The sequence below is a fragment of the Pinus tabuliformis genome, chromosome 2_1, assembly GCF_031772625.1.
Source record: "Pinus tabuliformis cultivar Carrire ecotype Pingquan chromosome 2_1, CPIR1, whole genome shotgun sequence".
In the NCBI taxonomy this organism is placed as follows: Eukaryota; Viridiplantae; Streptophyta; class Pinopsida; order Pinales; family Pinaceae; genus Pinus; species Pinus tabuliformis.
In genome coordinates, this window is record NC_142299.1 from 665,620,775 (window position 1) to 665,646,044 (window position 25,270).

Genomic DNA, 25,270 nt, shown 5'->3' on the forward strand with positions numbered 1-25,270 from the left:
AGGATGTCTGGAAATAATGCAACAATAGAATCTTCAAGAACAATATCGGTTCAGCCCAAAGCATTATGGCTCAGATTATAAGATAGCTCAAAGAGACTATAGGGATCCTTATAAAAAACCCCCTTGAGAACCAACCTCAAGATCAGGACATGTAGATACTTCTGCATTTGGGCCTTCAAGGGCTCTTCCCCCAGGGAATAATCAAGACTATATGTCATATAGTAGCTGATAAGGACTTCTGGGAACCTCCCCCCATGGTTTTATGAAATTCAATATACATGGGGCCTCAAAAGGAAACCCAAGCATTACTGGTTATGGAGGAGTAATAAGAGATGAAAAGGGTTTAATAAAAGCCATTTTTCACAGTCATTTGGGTAAAGCCACTAATAATATGGTAGAGCTCATGGCCCTTGAGCAATGCCTAGAAATCTTAAGGGACTCAAATTTACATAATACCATAATTGAAGCTGATTTTGAACTGATAATCAATTCATTCAAGAAAATATGCAATGGCTCAACACCAGACAAAGTATCAAAACACTAGAGGTTACTGCAAGTCTATCAACTCATTCAATCCCACCTGCGCACAATGAGAACCCTTAGTTTCATTCATGTGCGATGAACAACCAACAAATTAGTGGATATTTTGGCAAATGAAGGCATACTCTGTTCCAATAGCAATAAAAGATATGACTGGATAGAGACTCCCCAAGGATGACTGCGGGAAGAATGTCACAGACAGGTGACCTTAGACAGGGAATACTATCAGAGCAGGGGAAATAAGCAGGGTGAAGCTAGATGAAAATAGAGGAGTTTTGGTCTACACGGGGAAGAAGTACGAGCAAGATGAAGTTTTACTCTGGTCTTTGGGCAAGAAAATGCACCCAGAACACTAAAATCATTTGGTTTCCAGACAAGAAACTACTTGCAGGACTAATCTTCGAATGATTTAGATATACATTAAATATGGCCCTTCAATGTTTTGTGATGAGTGCTTATTTAAAGAATGGGCAGGGTGACGAAATCGTAGTAATCTAATGATTTTCATGTGACTTTCAACAAGACCGTTAACCATCCAATCAGAGCCAAAATGTAATTAGGCAGTGTCTTTATTATGTTTTGGGTCCGAAGGTGCAGTTAAGTTCCGTACAAGTTGAATAGTCCTTTCGAGATCACATGAATCTAGTGGATTTCAAGTGGATAAATAGCCTAGAGGTTATCTCCCAAGTTGGACCCGAAATGGTTTTTAGAGTCAGTACATTATTTTTTCGGGTTCGTGTATTTGGCTAAAGGGTGCACATGATGGACAACTGATATAGCCTCTTAACCACTTGATCTGTGTAGAATGATCGGACAGTCATGGAGTATTCTAGTTCCACAGAGGTATCTTTGAAAGGTTTTGTGGGCCCTTGGCTCGGTTTGTGGAGCGATGACCTAGGTATAAAGGCTATGTGGGGCTCGACTTTCATGTGGGCAATAGCTCCTTTTTATGTATATTATGTAACTTTTTTCATATAGTTGAATAGAAGGACCTAATCTTACTTGAGCTAAAAAAAAAAGATATATGTATGTTCATATAAACAATATTAGTTAGTCATATTTCTTAATTTTTGGTGATGATATTTAATAATATAATATTTTATGAGTTGTTTTAGTTTTGTGATGAAATCTTTGTCTCTGTTATTTTTTGTTTAATTAAATTATATTTAAGATAGGCGGTAGGTACTAGATACTAAATAACTCTATTTTTTTTCCCTTTTGAAATTGAATCTTTTCATCCTGAAATCCTGAATTATATCTTTCAGTTTGTTCAAATAAAATTAAGCAAATATTATGATTTTAGCTTATTGATGAGCATGATCAATAAATTATAACAGGAAATATTTTGAATATTATTATTATTTTCAATATATTATTAGTTTAAAAAGTAAATTCAGTGATATTTATGTAGGGTTAATAGGTAATATATTAATATTAATATGTTTAGTTATAAAAATTTATTTGGAAATTGTTAATAAATTTATTAATATGTATTTATCAATGTAATTTTACATATTGTATAGAAAACATTTGAAAAGATAAATTTATATGAATTGAATTCCATTATAGTTTTATAACTTATACGGTAATATATTAATATTAATATGTTTAGTTTTAAATATTTATTTGGAGATTGTTAATAAATTTATTAATATATATTTATCAATGTAACTTTACATATTGTATAGAAAATATTTGAAAAGATTAATTTATATGAATTGAATTCTATTATAGTTTTATATCTGATTGAGTTTATCATATTAACAATATTTGAAAAGATTAATTTATATGAATGGAATTCTATTATAGTTTTATATCTTATTGAGTTTATCATATTAACAATTTTATTGTTAATTTTATTAAAGTTTCAAATAGTGATTTTTATTTTTATATTTTAAAATATTTATAATATTAAATATATTTATAAAATAAAATATTCAATAAAATTTTAACTATATTTAATATAATTATTTTTTAATAATTATTTGTCATAATTATCTATTTATACTTAAAAATATTATTTTCTAATAATTAGGACAAATAATTATCTATTTGTACTAAAATATAATTATATTGATATATTAAACAATTTAACATAAAATTGAAAAATACATAAACATTTACAAACTTATATTTTTATTTTATTTTAATATATTAAGATTGCCCACTTATCGTGCAAACTTGTGTACTTTAATTATTATTTTCTTTTCTTTTACTATCATTGTACAAGATATACCACATTACCCTACCCTTTGCCCCCACCTAATTAACCTATATATATATAAACAAAACGTTTTTTTGGAAGATTGTAATTTGTTTATGTTATTTAATTATAATTAACTTATAAATAAATTTATTTAATTAAATAACTTTATATAACATTTTATATATATATTATATAAATAACAAATAAAATTATTTATCTAAAAAAATATAGAAAAAATAAATTACATTTCATAAGTATTATTAATTTATATTTAAATTTAGTTTCTGAAAGTTGGTTTGATTAGTATTTACATTATGTTACAATGGAAATGTCGTAAGCCGGTAGTATATAGAAGAAGAGCAGAAATGAAAAAAGATGTGATAGATTATGTGATCTCACTATAACCGAATTTGAGTGAAAAATAAATCATAGTGAACGTTTGAAGATTTCTGTGGTGATGTGAGAATTTTGAGAATGATGAGTACTTGAAAATAACCATTACTAAATGTTTATAATTTTGTTGACTTAACAAATCATTATAGTTATCATTACAAATACTTTAAACTTGAGGTCTAATATGGGTATATGTAAAATATTCTTTAAAAAAATGAATTTTCCATCCTCTACCTATTTAATATCATGAAGATGAGAGACTCGTGCATCCCATTGTGTTTTGCAATTTGTCCAGTGCCATGTTTCACAATGGAGATTGTGAGAGTTTAATATTATTTTAATACTGTTGATTTTCTTTAAACTAGTTCTAATATAAAGATGGTTTTTATGTTTTAGATTGGGTTAGACAACCGATTTATAGTACCTTAATTTTACCCTCTACTTCTTCATTACATGAACGAAACTCAGTACTTTAATTTAAATATTATGGTATTTCAATTGTATTTTCAGTTGATTTTCGAATGATTTATCTAAGAATTAGCACCTTTAGACTATTCCTCTCAAGCAAATAATGATTGTAACTAGAGTAATTTGGGCAAATCAACCCTGAAGGGAATCACTCAGTACTTTAATTTAAATATTATGGTATTTCAATTGTATTTTCAGTTGATTTTCGAATGATTTATCTAAGAATTAGCACCTTTATACTATTCCTCTCAAGCAAATAATGATTGTAACTAGAGTAATTTGGGCAAATCAACCCTGAAGGGAATCTCTTAAAGCCCGTCCAGAACCCTAAGGGCATTAATGAGAATTGACCCTGTGACCTTCCGATCAGCAAGATACTTAACAATGGGGACTCAACCAGTTGAGCTAACCCTTATGGCTTTTAGAAATATCTATTTTATATATCATAAAGAAAAAAAAATTAATATATATTTTTTATAAATATATAAATCTTAAATTAATATTTAAAAATTAAAAATAAAAATTATAAAAAAAATAATAAAAATACATTTATTTATATATATATATATAATCAAAATAATATTTATATTTCTAAAACCATATTTAACGATACTTAAAATAATAAATATTCACCCAAAACTTTGGATCTATCCCAATATTCTTTATTTTCCATACATGATAATTTAGTAATGTTATGTCATGATTTAATAATAATTTAATAATTATATATCATTCGTTCCTTGTACAATTACCCTTATATCATCCATCGCTTCTACAACTACCCTTCATCTTTCCTAATTTATTAATTATATTTTATTTATACCCTTTTCAATTATCATAATCTAATTAATATAAATAATTTTGGATTTAAGACCTCAGTGGTTTATATCCATAGTATTAACCATTTCTTTTATCAACATTTCGAATCTCAATCAGGATCCATCATTAGGACAAAGTTGAATGAAGAAAGAAGAAGAGCTCTAATGAGGGTTTAAATAGTTTTAATAGAGATATATCTGCTAGTATTTGTCGGCTGTTTGTTTGATTAATTCTTTTTTTTAATAATATTTATTAATTATTTATTCAAAATTATATTAACATGTTTATTGCTTGAGTTAATATATATATATATCTATATCTATATATATATATATATATATATATATATATATATATATATATATATAATAATAATAATAAGTGAGTAATTTTTATTTTTATTTTAATATTAAAAATAGCATTTAGTGTATTAATATATTACATATTTAAATATTAAATATTAAATATTAACCTTAATAATAATATTAATGTATCAATAATGATAATATTAATGTGTTAATAATAAATGATAATTAATAACTAATAATTAATAAGTAATAATAAATAACTAATAATGAATAATAATAATAGTAATGTTAATGCATTAATAATAATAATTGATGATTAATAATTAATAACTAATAGTTAATAATAATAAAAGTAATGCCAATGAATTAATAATTAATAACTAATAATTATTAATTAATAGATAATTATTAATTATTAATTATTATCCAATAAGTATTAATAATTAATGTTAAAGTGTTAATAATAAGTAGTAATCTTACAATATTAAATTAATGTATTAATAATAATTAATACTTAATAGCTAATAATTATCAATAATATTAATGTTCTAGTTAAAACCTAATAGAGAAGCAACTAACCACTGATTGCTAGAAGGGGAAAGAGAAATTTACCTGTTAAGCTCTACCTGAGATGTACTGTCGTTCTCAATCTTTCTGATTAAGGGAAGCCAACTACCACTAATCTCAATACCATTGTCCCTATTGAGATTACGTGGATGTTTGATAATTTCAAGAGCTTCTCTGATCTTCCGCCTGTGATGTTTATCTTCTCGAGCGATAATTGAAGCGCTTTCCAAGTAGACATGGTGCTTGGTTATTGAGGAATGCTTTGCAAGAGATTAGGTGCGAGACCTTTCATTCCTAATCTCAGCTTCATGTTCCTTGAGTCTAGTCTACAAGGATCGACCTGTTTCACCAATGTAACTTTTTCCACATGAGCAATCTATTTTATAGACTCCCTTAAGCTATTGTCTATTAATATTATCCTTGACAGATCTCATCTTTTGCCTAATAGTTCTCGGTGCTGAGAATTGTGTGATTATGTTTTTCTTTTTAAGGATTTTTGGAATTTTATCAGTCACTCCTTGAATATAATGAAGAAAAACCCTCCCATACTGAGGTTGGTCTTTATCCTTAGGCTTATGAGATAACACCTTTCCTTCAGCTTTATTTATAGCTGCTTTAATTTCTTTTTCATTGTAGCCTATACCCTTAAAAGCTGAGACTAAATGCTTCTTTTCTTCATCCAAATGCTCAGAGTAAGAAATTCAAAGGGCTCTGATGGAGAGAGTGTTTAGAACACCAAACGTCTGGGCTGAGTGATGGTGGGAATCAGCGTGGAGGTAGTTTTAGTGTGGGTTGACTTCCTGAAAACCTTATGACCCAAAGAGCCATCATTCTTTCTGATGATGAGCACATCTAAAAATTGGATGCTCATGTTTTCTTCAAGCTCCATAGTTAATTTTATCTCTGGAGAGATAGAATTAAGATGAATAAAAAACTTGTCAAGCTCTGTTTTACCATGAGTCCACTTTATATTAGTATCATCGACGAATCGCTTCCACCAAGCTGGCTTCAAAGGGTATGATTCAAGGGATTTATTTTCAAAGTATTCCATGTATAAGTTGGCTATAATTGGTGAAAGGGGTGATCCCATTGCCACTCCAGATGTCTGCTCATAATATTCTCCTTGGAAGGCGAAAACAGTCGATCGTAAACAAATTTCTGCCAGTTTTGTTGTTCCTGGATCAGTAACATCTTTAATAACCTGAATGGCTTCATCAAGAGGGATCTTGGTTAATAGGGATACTACATCAAAGCTAACAAGAATGTCGACAGGGTCCAACCTCTCATTTTTAATAAGGTTCACAAAGTCCTGAGAGCACTTAATGAAAGAATCAGTATTCCCAACAAGGGGTCTAAGGATTCTAGCGATGTACTTAGTGAGCTCATAGGTAGGGGAGCCAATGGTATTGACTATAGGTCTAAGAGGAACACCCTCTTCTTCTTTCTTCATTCAAGTTTGTCCTGATGATGGATCCCGATTGGGATTCAAAACATTGATAAAAGAAATGGTTAATACTGTGGGTTCTCCGGCTTCTAATTCAAAAAAAATATAAATAATTATTCCATATTAACATATTTCAAAAATATTAAAACTAAAATCTCCATCATCCGAATATTTTACAATAATAATATCTCATTACTCATGCCAGTATATACCATCCATCAAAATATTTTACAATATTCATATTTCATTGCATTCCATCCATCTCTTCCACACCTAACCTAATCTAATCAATCTATTCAAATATTTTACAATACTCATATCTCATTATATCCATCCCTCCTTATGAGAGCTACCCTAATTCAATCAATATATAACCGCTAATCTCTTCCAATACCCTATTAACAAATCATTGTATTCCATCCATCCCTTTCTATAGTTACCATAATCTAATCAATCCATCTAAATATCTTGCAATATTCTCCATCCCTTCTACAGCTACCCTAATCCAATCAACATGAACAACCATTAATCTCTTTCATTACCCTATTAATATATCACTATAACCCATCCATCAATTATGCACCTTCCCCAACCCCAATCCAATCAATATGAACAGTTGTTAACTTCCTCCATTACCCTACTAACACAATTCATTTCATAGAGAATCCTCACATAGGTCTTATAATGTGGGAAAACTTCACCAAAACATCCTCCAATCAATATGAACAGTCGTTATCTTCCTCTACTAACACATTTTATAGCATTGATTCGAGGAAAACATTATCTCCTTCAAAGAGAATTCATACACAGGTATGATACTATAGGAAAACTTCACCAGAACATCCTCAAGAAGGGACATTTCAATAGGAGTCTTGTTACCATATCTTTGACATTTCTCAGCTATCCAGATCCTATGTTTTTTCTATATGGATGTCTCTGTGAAAATATCTACTAGTAGTTAAGAACCTTCCAAAATGATGTGAAGAAACTTGGGAATGTTTTAATGTTCACTATGAAACTCAACTCTTTTCCAAGATTATGGGAAGAAACCTTGGAATGTTTAAATGATTACCATAAAATTTAACTCTCTCAGACTAGTGAATCATATCTTATGGGAAGAAAATTCGGAATGTTTAAATGATTACCATGAAATTCAACTCTTTCAGAGTAGTGCATAATATCTTGACAAAGTTCATTACAAAGATTACTAAGTTCTTCAATTCTCATCAATATGCTTAAGCCCTTCAATTTTTATTGATATGAAAATATACGAAACCATAAGTTAGAAAAAAGGAATGAAGCTACACATATCTATTTATTTCCAAGAATTTGAAATGGATCCACCAAGCTACATTGCAATCTTGTAAGACTTTAGAATAACTTTTGTTCATCAATATATTCAATAATGCTCAAGAGTGAAGTAAACATATACAAGTTTATTGTTCATAATGGTGCATCCATATATATGTACATATATATATCTAAATGAAAGAGGTCAACCACTCTGATTATGAATTAGTTGACATAATTATGTGTTGTGCAATGATTTGAGAGGTCAATTATTAAGATGCAGTAATATCAGACTACTCTAATCGTGCTGTTGAGGCTTCCATTGGAATTTAGACTTGTATTTCTTGAAGGATGTGCAATGCTAAGATTGAAATATGTATTTTCCCCACAGTGTACAGGCATACTAGCAACCATTTTCTTGATTCCATTTTCTTTACCTGAACTAGCATTATTAGATGTCATCAACTCCAATTCTAGCCATAGTGACAACTGAAACTTCTGTGGTCTACTAATTGACCATGTGGTTTCTTACTTAGCAGGCGCATCAGTAGTACTCAACATATTGGATGTATCTTCTTCTGAGTTCACACGATGATAATGGGTTTCTTTCTCTTCAAGAATTGGTTCCATTGGTTGTAGGGATCTTCCTAGAGATAAAGTTGGAGAAACACCAAATGAATATAGTTCTAAATTAGGTGATACCCCCAAAGCCGAATTATTTGGTGAAAATTCATAAAGGTTTCCCAATGAGTCTTCTCTACGAAGCGAGCTTGTGACCTGCAACAGAAGAAAATTAGTTAAAATAGAAAATTCCTTTCCATAATAAAACAAAATGGTTAGTTCCAGATCTGAGGACCAAGATGAATGAATGAATGATCAGATATTGACATGGGAATCATGAGGACACATATCAAAGAGACTGTATCAACGTTTTATTTTATTAAGATTGCTCTGCCTTAGAAAATACTTCTGGGCATGGCTGGCTACTTGTGTAGATGTTTTGGTCATCAAAAAATTCCTGGATATCCCTCTTTGGTCACCCTTCCCAAGCTTCTCTAGTCCATACAAGGACATCTTATGCTCTTCCTCCGACCATTGGATGCCTGCACATTTACACCCATATTTAGTTAACAAAAATGTAAAGAAACCAAATGAAAAAACCTAAACTGAAGCTTTATCATATCATTACTGTACTGTTAGAAATGCTTTATAGATAATTCAGGGATTACATGCCTAATTTCTAGCAAACTATGCTAGAATTTGACAAAATATTAAAGACAATTTTCTAGATCCATTCATCTTTTTTAAGGTTTTGGGTCTATTCAAAAAGGGAAGGGCAGAGTTCCCCATTGGTAGAACTCAGAAAAGCATGGAATCATGATTTAGATATTTAAAAAACTTGATAGTGTAGGATTTATTTCATAAAAATAAGCGAGGTGTTTTATACTAGTGGCTAAGCAAAAATGAAAGAGAGGTGTATTGATGTTGAACTTAATCCAATATAGATCTATGAGATAGTCTAGATAGTTTATAATGTCACATAAGAAAAAACCGCATGTGACACAACCTCATAGGGAATAACAGAGTCAAAGATGGTCCACAAGGTATGGCACAAAATTGTCACTGATATTAAAGACTGGAGTGAATGAGGGTGTTATCACATTAATCTGGGACTTGCAACTAAAGCCAAATTTTGGACTGACAAAATTTTTTATACAAATAATGCTCTACAAACCATGTGTCGCACAATTATCACATGCAAGGGTAATACTTTCATAGCCCAGCAAGGTGTTTAATAGAATGATTTACACCAAGAGTGGGGACTATTGCACATAGAGAAGGAAGGTCCTTTGTAACTATCAAGGCTATTGAAAGAAGAGAAGAGAGGTGCTTTGTAGCCTTGTTATTGTAGCAGAGAAGCCAAAGCTTTAGATTCCATGTGGGAGTTGGTAACTCCATAAAAATGGATTAAGAGGAGGAATTGAGTGTTAGCTAGGTTGTGGTTTAGGAGTTCCATCACTGACCCAGAGTTTGTTCCCAAACGAATGGTACCTTGGGACATTTCATTTAACCTATAACTTGGGAATCCTTTATTTTGGTACTTGGATAGAAGGACTGAAGGGAAATTAGTCCCAAACTCTCGCAAAAACAATATACCATTACTGTAAATAATAACAAAAAATAGGATCCATGAGGATACTACACATGGACATTAATACATGGGAGGCATTGGGAAATTTGAATATGGACTTCATTACAAAGGATATATAGGGCACATTGAATATGGACAACAATATTGGGCATTTAAAACAAAAAACCTTTGGGCACATTGAATAGAGACATTACAGATCATTTAAACCAGGAGTATGCATCTAGTTTTCTAAGCAGAGCTCAAACAAATATGAATATGGAATCTGAGATATGCAACCTTAAGGACCATATCGAACCAGAGGAAATATATATTTGCAATGTGCTAGTTGTAATCAAACAATAACACATCCAAAAACCCGACTGATGAAACCAAGCCATCAATCAATCACAACAAATCCAAAACTGCTAAAGGCCAACAAATACTACTAGTAAGATTGAGAATTGAAGGAATAATTTTGACTTCCAAGGATGTGATTTGACCTGAGACACACCTTTGTTCCTCTCACATTCATTGCTAGAAGAATGAACAAATCCATCAGACAAATACCCATCATGAGCTGTAGATCTACATTCGCTTATCCCAAAATAGTGATTGAAATTGAAAAGTGAATGGTAATGGCTTAGATTTCCCATGCTAGGGCTCTTTCTCATGCATGCTATGCCAACGTCTGTAGAAATGAGCCTGACCCCAAAAAGTTACCAATGAAAATTTCTTTCTTATATCTCCATATTTTTCCTTTCATAATTTCGAATAATGGAGCCTTCTTTGATCTCTTCAAAGGCTTCCATGAAACACTTCGACAACATATGTGCATCGAGGTAAGGTTTTGTCCCCTTCACATGAATCATCAGAATTTCCCTATAGAAAGACATCAATCCATTTTGACAATCAATAGATTTGCAGAAGCAAAAGAAAAAGGTGAAGAATACAACATTCATTTAAATGGCTGCAAAATTCTACCTAAAGACGTAATATAAACAAAATAAATCTCCATTGTAAAAATATTTCGTGAGGGTTTACTTCGGTAAATGGTTTCCACAATCTTGTTTTGCCTTAGTATAGCATGTGTAGTAAAACAGGGTCAGAATCAAAGTAAATACATTGAAAGCAGCTCCAATAGTAGATACCCCCTTTTGTAGTGTCTCACAAGATAGGTCACTGATACCAAACATAATCAATTTTAATGAATAAAGCTTCACAACACCATAATAACCTTACATGGAAGCAATTCATCATTGTCTGGATGTGCTCCTTCCTGTGTGTATGTTTTGTGTCTACTTGATTTGCTCATTATCTTGTCACTCGTCCTCACAATGTGAAGATGTGCATGTTTTGTGCTCACTTGAATATTTAGGTGAAGACGATACTATGACTTCATTGTAACTTAGTATTGATTCCGAGAAAGAAGAAGTGAAGTCCATCTCCCCAACTAACCATGTTGCTTCACTGGTTTTTCTTTTTTTGTAATCCATTTTCTATATATATATATATATATATATATGTGTGTGTGTGTGTGTGTGTGTGTGTGTGTATGTATGTATGTCTAGCAATAATAAGTACCCACAACAGCCTCATGAGAATTTCCCTTTAGAAAGACATCAATCCATTTTGACAATCAATAGATCTTGGCAGAAACTGAAGAAAAAGGTGAAGAATACAACAATCATTTCAATGGCTGCAAAATTCTACCTAAAGACGTAATACAAATGAAAGAAATCTCCACTGTACAAATACTCGGTGAGGGTTTACTTCGGTAAAGGGTTTCCATGATCTTGTTTTGCCTTGGTATAGCATGTGTAGTAAAACAGGGTCAGAATCAAAGTAAATATAGTGAAAGCGGCTCCGACAGCAAATACCCCCTTTTGCAGCGTCTCACAAGACAGGTCACCCATACCAAATCTACCCCTGTATTTTGTATGGTAGCATTCCTTTCCACCCCTGCTACGAAGCACACCTCTACAATGAATAACAGAATCTAGCAAATGAAAAATAATATTATCGCCCATGCACTAGATCTCCTAGGTTTGAGAACGCTTCCGCAACACAGGGGCCTAATGAAGGCTAGGAAAAGAGCCTGGCTCAATAGAAGAAATAGAAACTCCGTGACTCCATACCAAGTAGAGATGTCTAAGTTGTACACGCAGAAAGTTTCCTTGTCATACTCATTGGGAGTCACAACTCTAGTGCTCCTCCTGCACTCTACAACCACTATGAAGCCGAAAGCAATGAGATCGAAAATGAATATGACAAACATTAGCACCTTTGACACCATTGTTGTTTTCTTGTTGGCAGAACCTGGGATGAAGATGATTGGACACAAACCTCCTGCCTTCTTCTTGTGACTTTAGTCTTATAACTAAATTTGTAACTAATTTAATACCGGTCGAATGAATCAGATGGCTCAAACTATTTTAATTGTCTAACACCTAAATCAAAGACACACAAATGTATACATAATTTGAGAGGAGAGTTATTTTCAAAGAGAAACGTCTTACGATGTAATTATAAGAAGATTTTGAAATTTTCTTAATTATAAAAAATGACTTAAGTTTCTGAAATAGCTAATGCACCAAAAGGTGCCAATGGAATATATTATTTTATTAGAGAATTTATGTTTTATTTTTAAATTAGTTTTTTGGTTTCCTTAACCACTATGTGATCTACTAAATGACTTGTCATGTTACTTTTAAGTTTATTTTTTGAAGTTTTCTTAATTACAAAAAAAAATGTTTAAGTTAGGCGAAAGGGTGCCAATAGAATATATTCTCTTATTAGAGAATTCACGTCTTTTTTTAAATTAGTTTTTGGGTTTTCTTAACCACTATGCATACTTGATAATATATATATATATATATATATATATATATATATATATAAAAAAGGGATGTGTAATTGTTATTAAAATATTAGTTTTCCTTTAAAAAAAATTAAGATCATAACTTTTCTATTATGTAAAAATGATGTAAGAGTATCTAAGTTTCCAAATTCATCTAGTTTTTTTTCAAAAACAATCTCCAAAAGAGTTTATCATAAATTCTTTATTTGTAAATATTTTTAGTTTCTTTTATCATTATAGAAATTATGAGTCACAAATTTAGAAAAGCTATGGTAGACAAGATTTTGTCTATAAGGAAAAAGCTAATTTGCCTTGAAAAGAATGAGAGCTTTAGCGAATAAATCATGACGGATTTAGAGAATAAATCAAAGAGTGATTTATTGATCTAGAAAAATATAATTTTCATGTAACTTTGTATTTAATCATTGTAAGCCTACATGAAAGGATACTGACAAAATGAATGTGGAACTAGGCTAAGAGAGAACTGTATGATTATGAGTTTGTGCATGTACACTTTTCCTTTGTTTAATGGAAATGCAGGTTCATCAAGGACTCTGTATATGACTTTATGTATTACTATGAGTTATGTTAAATATTTTGAGATATGCTGAAAAATAGCTAGTTGAGCGAATAATAGGATATTTGAATGTAATCTAGTTTTTGAAAACAATCCATTTGTGCGAGAGACTATAGGGGACGCAAAACTCCTTTAGAAAAGATATTGGTAGAATTCCCATTTGGAATTCTAGATACATCAAGATTGAATTTGAGTAGAAAAATTTCGTCTCTCTGACTCAAGCTGAGTTGTAGGAATTTTCTTTTTTGCATTACAAAAGTAGAATGTGTATTCAGTGAAAAGGAAAGTACACTATGGAGTAATGGAGTAGGGGATCCAAGCATGATGAGAACAAGGGATGTTTTTTATCACAATTTTTTTCATGGAATTAATAGAGACATTTTCTAGATATAATTATTTCAAATTAAAGTCCATTACTATGTGTAACAACTCTTCACCTTAACCCCAGTGAAAAGTGTTCACTATCTAGTCCTATCTCCCTTGTTCATTTAGAGAGATGTGACAATAGAATTTGTCTTCCTTTATATTTTTATCTATAAAACTCGAAATGTATACCATCATTATATTCATCTTACTAAAACATCTTCAGTGATATAAATTTTTACCCCGATTCGGCCTCTATATCGAGAGTTATGACCCTTCAAATTTCTAACAAATCTAATGACACCACATCATTGCCTCACCACATGGCTCCCACATGGTCATTCTAGTCAACCTTCTTGCGTTACTTGGTAGTATTGTATTAGCTACTAACCCATTCATAGGTAGGTTCCATAACCTTGGGTTATACAGTAATTCACAACGATGATATATATATATATATATATATATATCCCATGGAAAGCCTTACCATCATGAATGATGATTAATGAGCCAAATTTATGGTTTATAGATAGAAGTCGACTTGATAATCTTGTAACAAATATTGCTTCAAGTGCATTGGGCCTGACCCTGACTCTGTACACATATAAAATACATATAAAATACATATGTAGACACTACGATAAAGATCCTCTACTTATAGTGCAAAAAAAAATGAGCCTGTTACAAAGGAAAATGAGCTCCCAATGAAGGTTAAGTCCACCATTGTAGTGGTATATACTAGTTAGGCTATTGGCATATGTTCTTGTATGAGGCAAGATGGCTACACCACTTCCCTTCTTTCATACAAGGATAAGTGATGGGGTGGTGTTCCTCCACTAGCCCTTGAACCACTAGCGAACCACTAGCTCTTTATCCAACCCCCGATGAAGGACTAATAATAAATAATCTAGATTGAAAATAAGTTTCTTTAATTTTAACAAATTAATTTATTTTTTAAATATTTATATGTTAAGCATATATTAAAAATGCCAATATAGAATAAAATTTAAAATATTATAATTATAAATTTTAAAAATATTTCATTAATAAAATCTCAAAAATAATGATAGCTATTTTTGTTTTCATATTCTTACTATCATAAGAAATAAAGTTAATTTAAAAACGAAAATATATTTTTAAAGTGTAATAATGGTAAATTAAAGTTGGAAAGGACATTAAAAAGATATAATATAAAAATAATTTAAGCAAAGTCTTTCGGTAAAAATTACATAAGAGAAATTTTTGGTCGAGGATTTTCGAACCAATAAGTGTGAACCACACTTGTTGGTTCCAAAGGCATCAGCCAAAAATTTCTTTTATGTGATTTCTACCAAAAAACTTTACTTAATTCATTATGGATGGTGAGAAACTTGAATACAAAAGAGAAAAAAACAAAATATTTATATTTTTAATATTTTTTTTAGTTTTATAATACATTTTATTATAAATTATATAATTTCGAAATTTTAAGTTATATAGATAAATATAATTGAGGGTGTGTTCTATAAGTGTTTTTTTTTAATATTTTATTTTTCCTTTTTCAACTTTTATGATAAATTTTATTATAAATTATAATAATTAAATTTTATAATTTCAAAGTTCTAAATTATCTAGATAAATATAATTGAGTGTCTTTTTTAAAAGTGCTTTGTTTAGTTAAGGCTTTGTCTTTTTGGGATATGAAGAAATAGTTTAACCACTCAAAATTTAGAAACATTTAACCAGACTGATAACTTGCTCTCTTATAACTATTAGTTGATAATCTCAAGTGGTCTAGTTTTCTTCCAATGATAAATTAGCCTGCACTCGTCAATATCAACCATCAATAACGGTGACACTGCTCATTTGTCCGCCAAATTTAATAGATTTTCCTCATATGACAAAAAAATTTAATAACAAAATTTAATATCAGAAATTTGTGATGAACGTGTTGAATATGTGTGATGAGACGCTGAGATGAATTTGGTAGGAAGACCCGGGGCCGCTGGTTCATTTCCACGCGGTTACTACGACGACCTACCAGCCATGCCGAGAAATTATTACGATGACTCAGCAAGAATGGGCGAAATGATGGTCCCTGTAACTTGAACGCTGAAGGCCGTAATGGCGGTGCTTTCCATCCGTGCGACGTCCCCACCAGGATGATTTCTGATCGCAGAAATTAGTGCTTCAGCCGATCTCAATTGACCCTTCGAACATCGAAAATTTAAAGCAGTCTCTCGTATGTTCAGGTTGGACCTCGAATCTCTGTGGGCCGACCGCTGTACATCGAAATTTTAAAGCAGCTTCTCGTATGTTCTGGCTGGACCTCAAAGCTCTGCGGCCCAGTTGTCGCACTGTGTTTGCCTACCCCTCGACAACATCTTTCGGCGGCGGATTCTGCGGTTCTTGGAGTTGAGCTTCAATCTTCCGTCTAAACCTGGTATCTTCGAGATATTTAGATAGTTACACTACTTTTTGCATTTTTTTTTAATTATATCTGCATTTAATTTTTCATTATTATTGAAAATTTGGAAACGCCCCCAAAAAATTCTCATTGTGATGTATTCACATGATGAAGTTCAACTTCAAATGTTTTGAGCGTTGAATCTTACCAGTGAAAAATGAAAATTTATTAATTTTTATTTCTTAAAAATGATTTTAGATATTTTTTTATAATTTTATAAAATAAATGTATTTGAGTTAAAAATGATAAAATTTATAATTTGATAAAATAAATGTGTTTATATAAAAACTAGATATAAAATTTCATTGATAGTATATAAAATTATTAGAGATGTCATTAATTTATATATTAATTTTTTATTTTTAATTTTAAAAAGATTTTTTTTTTTTTTTTTTTTTTATTATTATTATTATTATGATATACAAACCTTATTTTAAATTTTTTAGTCTCTATTCATTTTTATTTTAGATTTACCGAGTTTTAAAAGAAATCAAATCTTTTTTCTCTCTGGTCTTTGGTAGATTTGGAATTAAGATAGATCTAACCTAATTTTTTCCCATTTAAATATTATGTTTTCAAGTGAATATTATAAATTAATAACATAAATGAATATCATAAATACATACATTAATTTTATTTTAACTTACGATTATCTTATTTTATACATCTCTTCTATACTCCATTGGAGAACCTCAATAAGCGCAATTTATTTCTAACATTTTCTATTTCACCAAATTTATAATTAACTCAAATGTAAACTTAATTTAAATTAAAAATAAGAATAAAAATGAAAAACATAAACCAAAACTAGGGCCAGTTAACCGCGTTGAGATATTATTGACTCAAAGGCTTTACCAATGTGTTGCGGTGAATAAATACTCATGGCTCTTTCAAGGAGATAGGTTGGTGAGAGGATTTCTCCAAACGAATATTTTGGTGCAGTGGGTTAGGTTAACGGTTTTTTTTTTTAATTCGAAATTTAAGATTTTTTCATGATAGATTATACCTTTTTAGCGTTTTTCTTCCTAGGTTATACCTTTTTCCCTCGACCGAATAAAATTCACTGTAAATAATTTATTTAAAAATATTATTATTTTATCTTATGGATTACCGTGCTTCGATTAATTATAACCTACAGGATTTTAAATATTTATTCTTTAACAGTACGATAAATATTTTTAAATATTATTTTATCTTTACTGTAATGATATTTATGTGCAATTAATACAGTAGTATATTAATATTAATATGTTCCGTCATAAATAATAATGAATCTATTTCTAAAAATTGTTAAATAGAATGATTAATATTTCTAAAACTTGTTAATTATTCTATTTTAGGTGATTTATTTTTAAAATATGTATTTATTAAAGTAATTTGATAGATTACTTAGAAAAAGTTTGAAAAGAGTAATTTATATAAATTGAAAATTTATCAAGATTATTAATTTTATTATATTATAATTTTCTAATTTAAGTTTATGGTATTAATATTTTTATTCTTCACATAATTAAAATTTCATTTTTTTTTTAAATATTTATAATATAATAAATATTTATAAAATAAAATAAAATATTCAATTTCTTTCCAAATAATATTTAATAGAAAAAAATCTCTCTTTAATTACTTATCATAATTTATCATACCTATCTATTTGTAATCAAAATACATCCATAACAATTTAACATAAAATTAAAAGGGACATAAATAAATACAACACATATATTATTATTTTATTTTAATATATTAAGATTACTAACTTAGTATTCAATTTGGTTATTATTGAGTATTTTCCCAATTATCCAACAAAATATATCCATAGCAAATTAACATAAAATTGAAAAAAAAACATGAACGAAAGGAAAACCAATACAAACTCTACATTATTATTTTATTTCAATATATTAATATTACTGTCTTTTTATCCAATTCCGTTATTATATAATATATGTTTAGTCTTTCTACCTAACGATGACAATTACTTTGTAATACTACCTTGCTGAGGTAAAAGTGGTGAATATGTAGGTAAGAGTGTGGGTGTCTTATTTAGAAACTTTCTTTTATCCTCCTCGTAGTTGTCTACCTTCCATTAAACAATTTTGTAATAAATTGCGAAAAAAAAACTTAGGAAGTGGTAAAACAATTAATAGTAATTAACCCATATTACTAAATAGGGAAAGTTTTAACATATATCCATATCCTTTATGGCTCTGTATCCCATTTAATTTTGTCATTGTTTATTTAGGTTAAATGCATTTTTTTAATAGAAAAGTATTTCAAAGTCGTCTCCCATTCGATTTAATCGAAAGTCTATGTTATGTGGAATAGTTTCATTTCCCAAATTTGATAGAAGGGCTATTGGTTCTATAGTTAACAACTCTTTTAAATTTACCATGTAATTCACAAAAAAAAAATTAACCTTATAACAGTTTTTGGGGTAGAATTTATGTGATCAAATAGTTCATCCATTGAGTGTTGTTTATGCACTTGCTAGAGATTGTGAAGATTCTCTTCATAAGTAATTTCATTGTTCACAACATCTTCGAAAATTTCTTAAGAATGAAGGAAATCAATTATCTGTTGATCTTCATTAAAGACACGCCAATTAATAATGTTATCCGGTTGGGCGGTCTAAAAATTGATTTTTGAGAAAAAGAGTCTGCATCAGAACCTTTAGCGTGAATTAGTCTAGATGCTACATTAAATAATAAATTGCTTCTTCATTGAGAGATATAGAAATAGAAGTAATATTAAAAGCTGGAAATTTAGAAAGTAGATCCCATAAATCACCTTAATAATTCCTTAAGCGAGCTAAAACACAATGTATAGCATTAGACACCTTATTAGCAATAATTTTAGAATCACCATAGATCCTCAAGCATTCAATTCCAAGGTCAATAGATTTATAAAGTTTGTGTATGAGAGCCTCATATTCTACAATAGTAGTGCATTCCAATTACAATTTACATGCAATGAAAAATTTATTAGCTTTGGGTGAAGAGCAAACAACCAGCACCGACACCTTCTTTTGACTTGGATCCTTAAAAAAACGATGACTAGAGTTGATTTTTTGACTAAATTCGAACACATCAAGTAACTTATGATTAGTTTTCACCAATTTTTTGCTTTACATAACCTCCAATTTATTTGGGGAGCAAAGGCTGATCGGGGGAAAATCCATCTTGCCAAACTGGACCTCCTCACCTTGCCAAAAAATTTTGGTGGATGGGGCCTTCTGGACATAAAGCTCTTTGGGAATGCTCTTGTTTGTAAGTCCCTATGGAGGGGCATTTTTGGCACAAATCCCTGGAGTGAAATTATCGGCCAGAAATATAAAAAAGGTAGAGGCATTGAATACTGGTCCAGGTTTGATTCCATTGGCATTCATCAGGGTTCCGCCATATGGCTCAGTTTCAGAAGGATCCAACGATTTTTTCTCAACAATCTCAAATGGAAAATTTACACAGGCAGAAAGATTCTCATTGGTCTAGACTCTCTCGCTGGCCTCAAGGGCAATCTACAGGTTCCTCCTCCGCTCCTTTTTTTTCTCTGCAGATCTGGCTTTTTCACATGGGATCGCATCATCAAGGAATGGCATGGACTCTCTCCCACGCTAAGAGATGCTCGCGACATCGGCCTCCCACAGGACCTGCTCCCTCTATGGAACAATCTCATATCCTCTCTCCATCTGGGTGGGTTAATGCGCTCTTCAAATGAAGATCATCTGGTCTGGTCTTTATCCCTCTCTTCCTCTCATGCAATTGTTAAGGATATATATTTGGATCTCATATCAAAATCAAACAAAATGAATGGTTAGCGTTTTCCAGTCTACTAGTGGAAGCTTGGTTGCCCCCTCAAAGTGACCTTATTCTCTTGGCTGGTATTCTTCAACAAAAATTTGTCTTGGGATTCTTTAAGGAAGCGATCTTGGCATGGGCCAAGCAGATGTGTCCTCTGCAAAATGGAGGAGGAATCAAACTTCCACTTATTCTTCAAATGCTCGGTCTCTCAACAAATCTGGTATGAACTTGCTCTATTTCTTTCCTTTCCGCATCTTAACTTAATCTCTGTTGATGCAGCTTTTGCCTGGTGGGGACGACAAGAGGTTGTTCTACATCCGATCCTTCCTATCACTATATGGTGCCTTTGGAAGTGGAGGAACCTCAAAATTTTCGAGGATTCTACTATCTCCTCCAAATATGTTCTCTCTTTTTTTTCTGCACTCTATCTACCAATATGCTGAATGGTGCTGTATGTTTGTCTTTCTATGTTTCCATTTTGTTCATTTTGATACTTGACGGTCCGATGGCGATCTCTTATAAATCCTTTGGCTAGCTGTTTCATGATATGCTTTATACTCTATCGGCCATCTCCAGGAGTATTTCTATATGCAAATCTATCTGAATATTTTGTATATATACCCTCAATATAATATAATGATTTTCTTTCTGAAAAAATAACCTCCAATTGTTGTTGTAAATTTGTGAAAGGAGTAAATTCGACAACAAAATTTCTAAAAAATGAGTCGATAGCTAAGGAATATTTAAACATTATTGGTTCATTGGGACCATTACAATCAACAACGACATGTTTCATACAAATTTATTTATTAAATTTAATATTATTAGGTTCACCTTTCCAAGGTAACTATATATGAGTGAAGTCTATGTCCAAGTATAATTTTAAGTGTTGCATCAAATCTCAGCTTAAGAATAAGCCATAAGTTGTTCATATATTTGTAATCACTAGATCAATTATCTGGTGAAATTTGTGATCAAAAGATAATCTAATCAAAACACAAGTTATTTCTCCTACAACCATTACATTGGTTCTGTCAAGCTAAAAAGTTTTACATCAGATTGTTTCGTATGAGCATTAATTTTATTGCAAATGGAAAGAGGCATGACATTACAGGAGGCTCTACATTCATTCATACAATTATGCACATTTCAATTAAAAACTTAAAAATGTGAGCAAGAAAGGAGGAGGAATTTTATTTTGTGGAGGGGAACTATCTAAAGTGCACTTCATGATCTGAACATGATCAAATGAAGGTTTATTAAAACTTGTCATCTTTACACTAGGGGTAAACTTATTTTCATTTGAACCTTAAATGATATAATATTGAATGTCATGCTAAATTATGGGAAATTCAAATAGCTCAAAAGAGAAATGTTGGCCTTTAATTTTATAAGGTCTTTAATCATATCATATTATATATATAAAGCAGAAAATTTGTAGACATTTTCTAGTTGTTCTTTAGAACCTTTTCACTTATCTAAAGTAGAGGGTCTTGATTATCAACTAGTCTTTTTCTACGTGTTTTATAGATTATGTGTGAAGTCTGAAAAATGACCAATAGTAGGAGGTGGTTGATTTTCATCTTTTGTTTCATTTTTATCTTCAATCTCTTCTAACCCATTTTCATCAAAAGTTGATTTTTTTCCTGAGGTAACGCTTCTAAAATGTTTCCCAACCCTTCAGAACTAAGATTTTCATTAGGGTGTGTAGATTTTTTTTGTTATTACTTCCTAAAAGGTGCTCTAAAGTTTGTGTTGTTAGATGGTCATACCACTAAATTGTTCTTGAGTTCAATGATTTTATTAGATAGCTTATTAGTGAACTTTTGAATACTTTCAAGATAAATGGTTGATTGATCTCTCTTTTTTTAGGTGGTTTAGATATTGCTTCAAGTTTCTTATGGGAGGATGAAGCCTAATCACTCTAGGTGCCATGGTTAGTGTTAAGGCTAAGTATGTCCTTTTTGACATCCATAACTTCAATGTATGTTGCTTGAATAGTGGTATTTTGGTCTCTTTTGACTCCAAACGAAATATCAGTGGGCTAAGCCTTAACATAATATGAAATTACAAGGTTCTTAGTGGGCATGAAATCATTAAGAATTTTATTTTTCAACAAAATAAATATCAGTTTGAAATCCTTAATTCATTTGTTACTTTCCATATCCATATTAGACATTTCCATGACTAACACCTCTTGAGTTTTTTCATCCCCAAACTATTTCAAGGAGGGAATTTCAAATTGACCCCATGGTGTGATACTCTAAGGTGGTTATGCAAAATACCAGGTTGTAGCTCCTCCCTCAAAAGTATACAGGAATAACCTACATAGGAAATATTCATGACACACATTCCTTTTCTCAAGTGCTAAAATGAAAGATTGAATGTGGTCATCTATTGGTTGTTTAGAATGGGGGTCAAATTTAGGAAGAAATGTTTGAGGATTTCTAGGAAAAGGGTGTTGCACTTGGAAAAATAAAAACATCATGTACAAGCCATGGTGTAACATTTTTAGTTTCCTAATTAGCTTTATTATTTCCCTATTTATTATCCATATTAGGTGAACCCTTAGAATTATGCAATTGAGTTGATGAATAAATTTCTTCACTAGAGGAATCCTTAAGAAAATAAGATGAGGATGGGTTGGCTGAGAAAGGAGGTGGACTAGGTCCTCCAATGAATGTAGGATATGTATATTCACCAACAAGTGGTTGAGATAGTGATTGATTAAGGTCAAATCCAAGAGTCAGAATATCACACAATCTATCATTAAAGGTATCGGTAACATGATAATTTGTTGCCTATGGATCCAACACGGTAGGAACTTCCAAATATAAGTTGATGGGTCTAACAATATTTTGATGAAATTTTCATTCAATGGATATAGCCCTCTCCAATATTACTTCATTTATCGATAACAATTCCTAATATATTTTGAAGCATTCAAGAATTTAAGGTCAAATTCAAGAATAGTTAGGAGTTGTGGGTTCATTGGCAGCTTGTTCAGATTGAGAAAGTGGTGATGGAAATGAATTACAATGAAAATAATAGGCTATTTCAATAGTACTAAGGATTAAGTGACTTCCGATGATAATAGGGGAGTGGAGGGTTTTTTGCCTTATGACCACCCTTATTCATTTAAAGTGGCCCTCCTTCTAATGCCATTTATTGATATGCCATTTGGACCATATTTTAGCAAGGGGATGCAACTCTGTAAGAGCCCTAGTGAAAACTTCATGTAATAAAATTTAATAAAGGAAAAATAAGACCATGGTTAAGGGACACTTATTCCAAACTGAATTTTGGGCAAATATATCCTAGTTGGCATCATTGGATGTGTGTTTTGGCTATAAGGAAAATTGGCAAAGGAAAAGGCATTAAAAGGTAAAAGGGCAATTTTGGCACATTTATTTATGAAAATGAAGAAAAATAAGAGAAAAGGAAGGCAAAAGGTCACTTGTTGCATGTGAGGAGGAAATTAAAGGATAATAATGGAAAGTGAAGAAAATAGAGGCCTCACTAATAAAAAGGCTTCTGAGGATTAGTGGGCAAGATTTTGCTAACCTTTTGTCAGTTTAGCTTTGGTGCCCTCTCTTTATTCTCTGTCTCTCTCACTCCTGGTCACTTAGAGTTTTCCTGGATCACTTTAGCTTTGGATCAAGGAAGGAAAAGCAAGAAAAGGGAAAGGAAGGAAAGTAAGGATCAAGGATCATGCATGCCTACTTAAGAATGTTGTTCAATGAGTGTATTCACCTATGGGCTGGTATGAGGCCTCTAGGTTATGGGCGGAAACTTGGGTTGAATGGTATGAAGTAGAAGTCTTTCACAGACCTTGGAAAAGTGTTATTCTTAGACTTGTTTAATTGGATTTGACTTATTATCCCACTAGGCTTGATCCTATTGTATGCTTATAATATACAAGGATTTTTGTTGACCTGTGTCAGGTTTACTTCCTATGGACCTTAAGGACCATGGCGTATTGAGGCATGTTAACCACTCACATGTAAGGGTAATCATAGCAGAATTTTTTTCTTCTATGATGCAATTTTACAGCCAACTATCATGCATTTTTTATTGTATTTTGTTTTTTTGTTTGTTTTATTTTTTCACGAGTTATTTACAACATGAACCTTTTAGCATGCAACTTAGTTGGCATGGTTGTGCCTATGATTTTCCTGAATATTGAATACTAAGTTCCTAAGACGTTCTTTTATATGGTGACATTTTATTTGTTTTTTTATACCATATGGTGCATAAGAATACACCATATACAAAATTTGAACACAAGTAATATATGGCATTTTCTTTTACAGATATGGTCTTTTTACTACCCAAAATATCACAAAAAGAAAAATATTGATATTGTAAAAATTGTTTGAGGACCTCATTAAGGTCGATTTGTCTGATATCCTACTTGATTGATACCTTCTCATGAAAGAAATAATATGAATTAATATGTTCCTGAAACAAATCAGATTCAAATTTTATAGATATAAAAGATAAAAAAAAATGCCAACGCCATAATTTGATTGTTACTTGACTCTGGTGTGGGCAGGGTGTGGGAAATGGGATTAGAAAAAGGATGGGGAGACAATGCGAATCATGTCTTGCATATGATTCATTTGTTTTTGGAGATCCTCTAGGCACTTGAGATCAACTTTGGAGATGTTTTTGGCAGGGATTCCTATGGTTTTTAATGTTGTGATTATTTCACCTCATGATTATTTTGGGCAAGAGAATGTTTTAGGAATGCTAGACAAGACACCGGTGGACAAGTAAATAGATTTTTTATAATTTCAATGTCCATTCCATAATATCCTCTCTTTATTGTTTGATTGTATTTTGAATGCTTCCCTTAATTTTGTTTTTTATTTTACCTATGAAATTGAAAATACTTGTTATCATGTCTATTTAAACAACATCCAAAGCTTCAAGATGAAATTAGTATTACACGACGTTAATCGAAATCATTTTAGTTGTTTTGTATTAAAAAAAATTAATGACTATTAGAAAATTTTATTTTCATGTTGCTATTTGAGCAATAGGTTGTCTGTATACATG

General features: G+C 31.0%; 2 pseudogenes; both read right to left on the reverse strand.

The window, feature by feature from the left end:
- Positions 1-8,323: 8,323 nt before the first annotated feature.
- On the reverse strand, positions 8,324-10,879 carry LOC149202353 (uncharacterized; annotated as a pseudogene).
- A 1,053-nt stretch (positions 10,880-11,932) lies between these two features.
- Positions 11,933-12,459, reverse strand: LOC149202354 (uncharacterized; annotated as a pseudogene).
- Between the last annotated feature and the right edge of the window lie 12,811 nt (positions 12,460-25,270).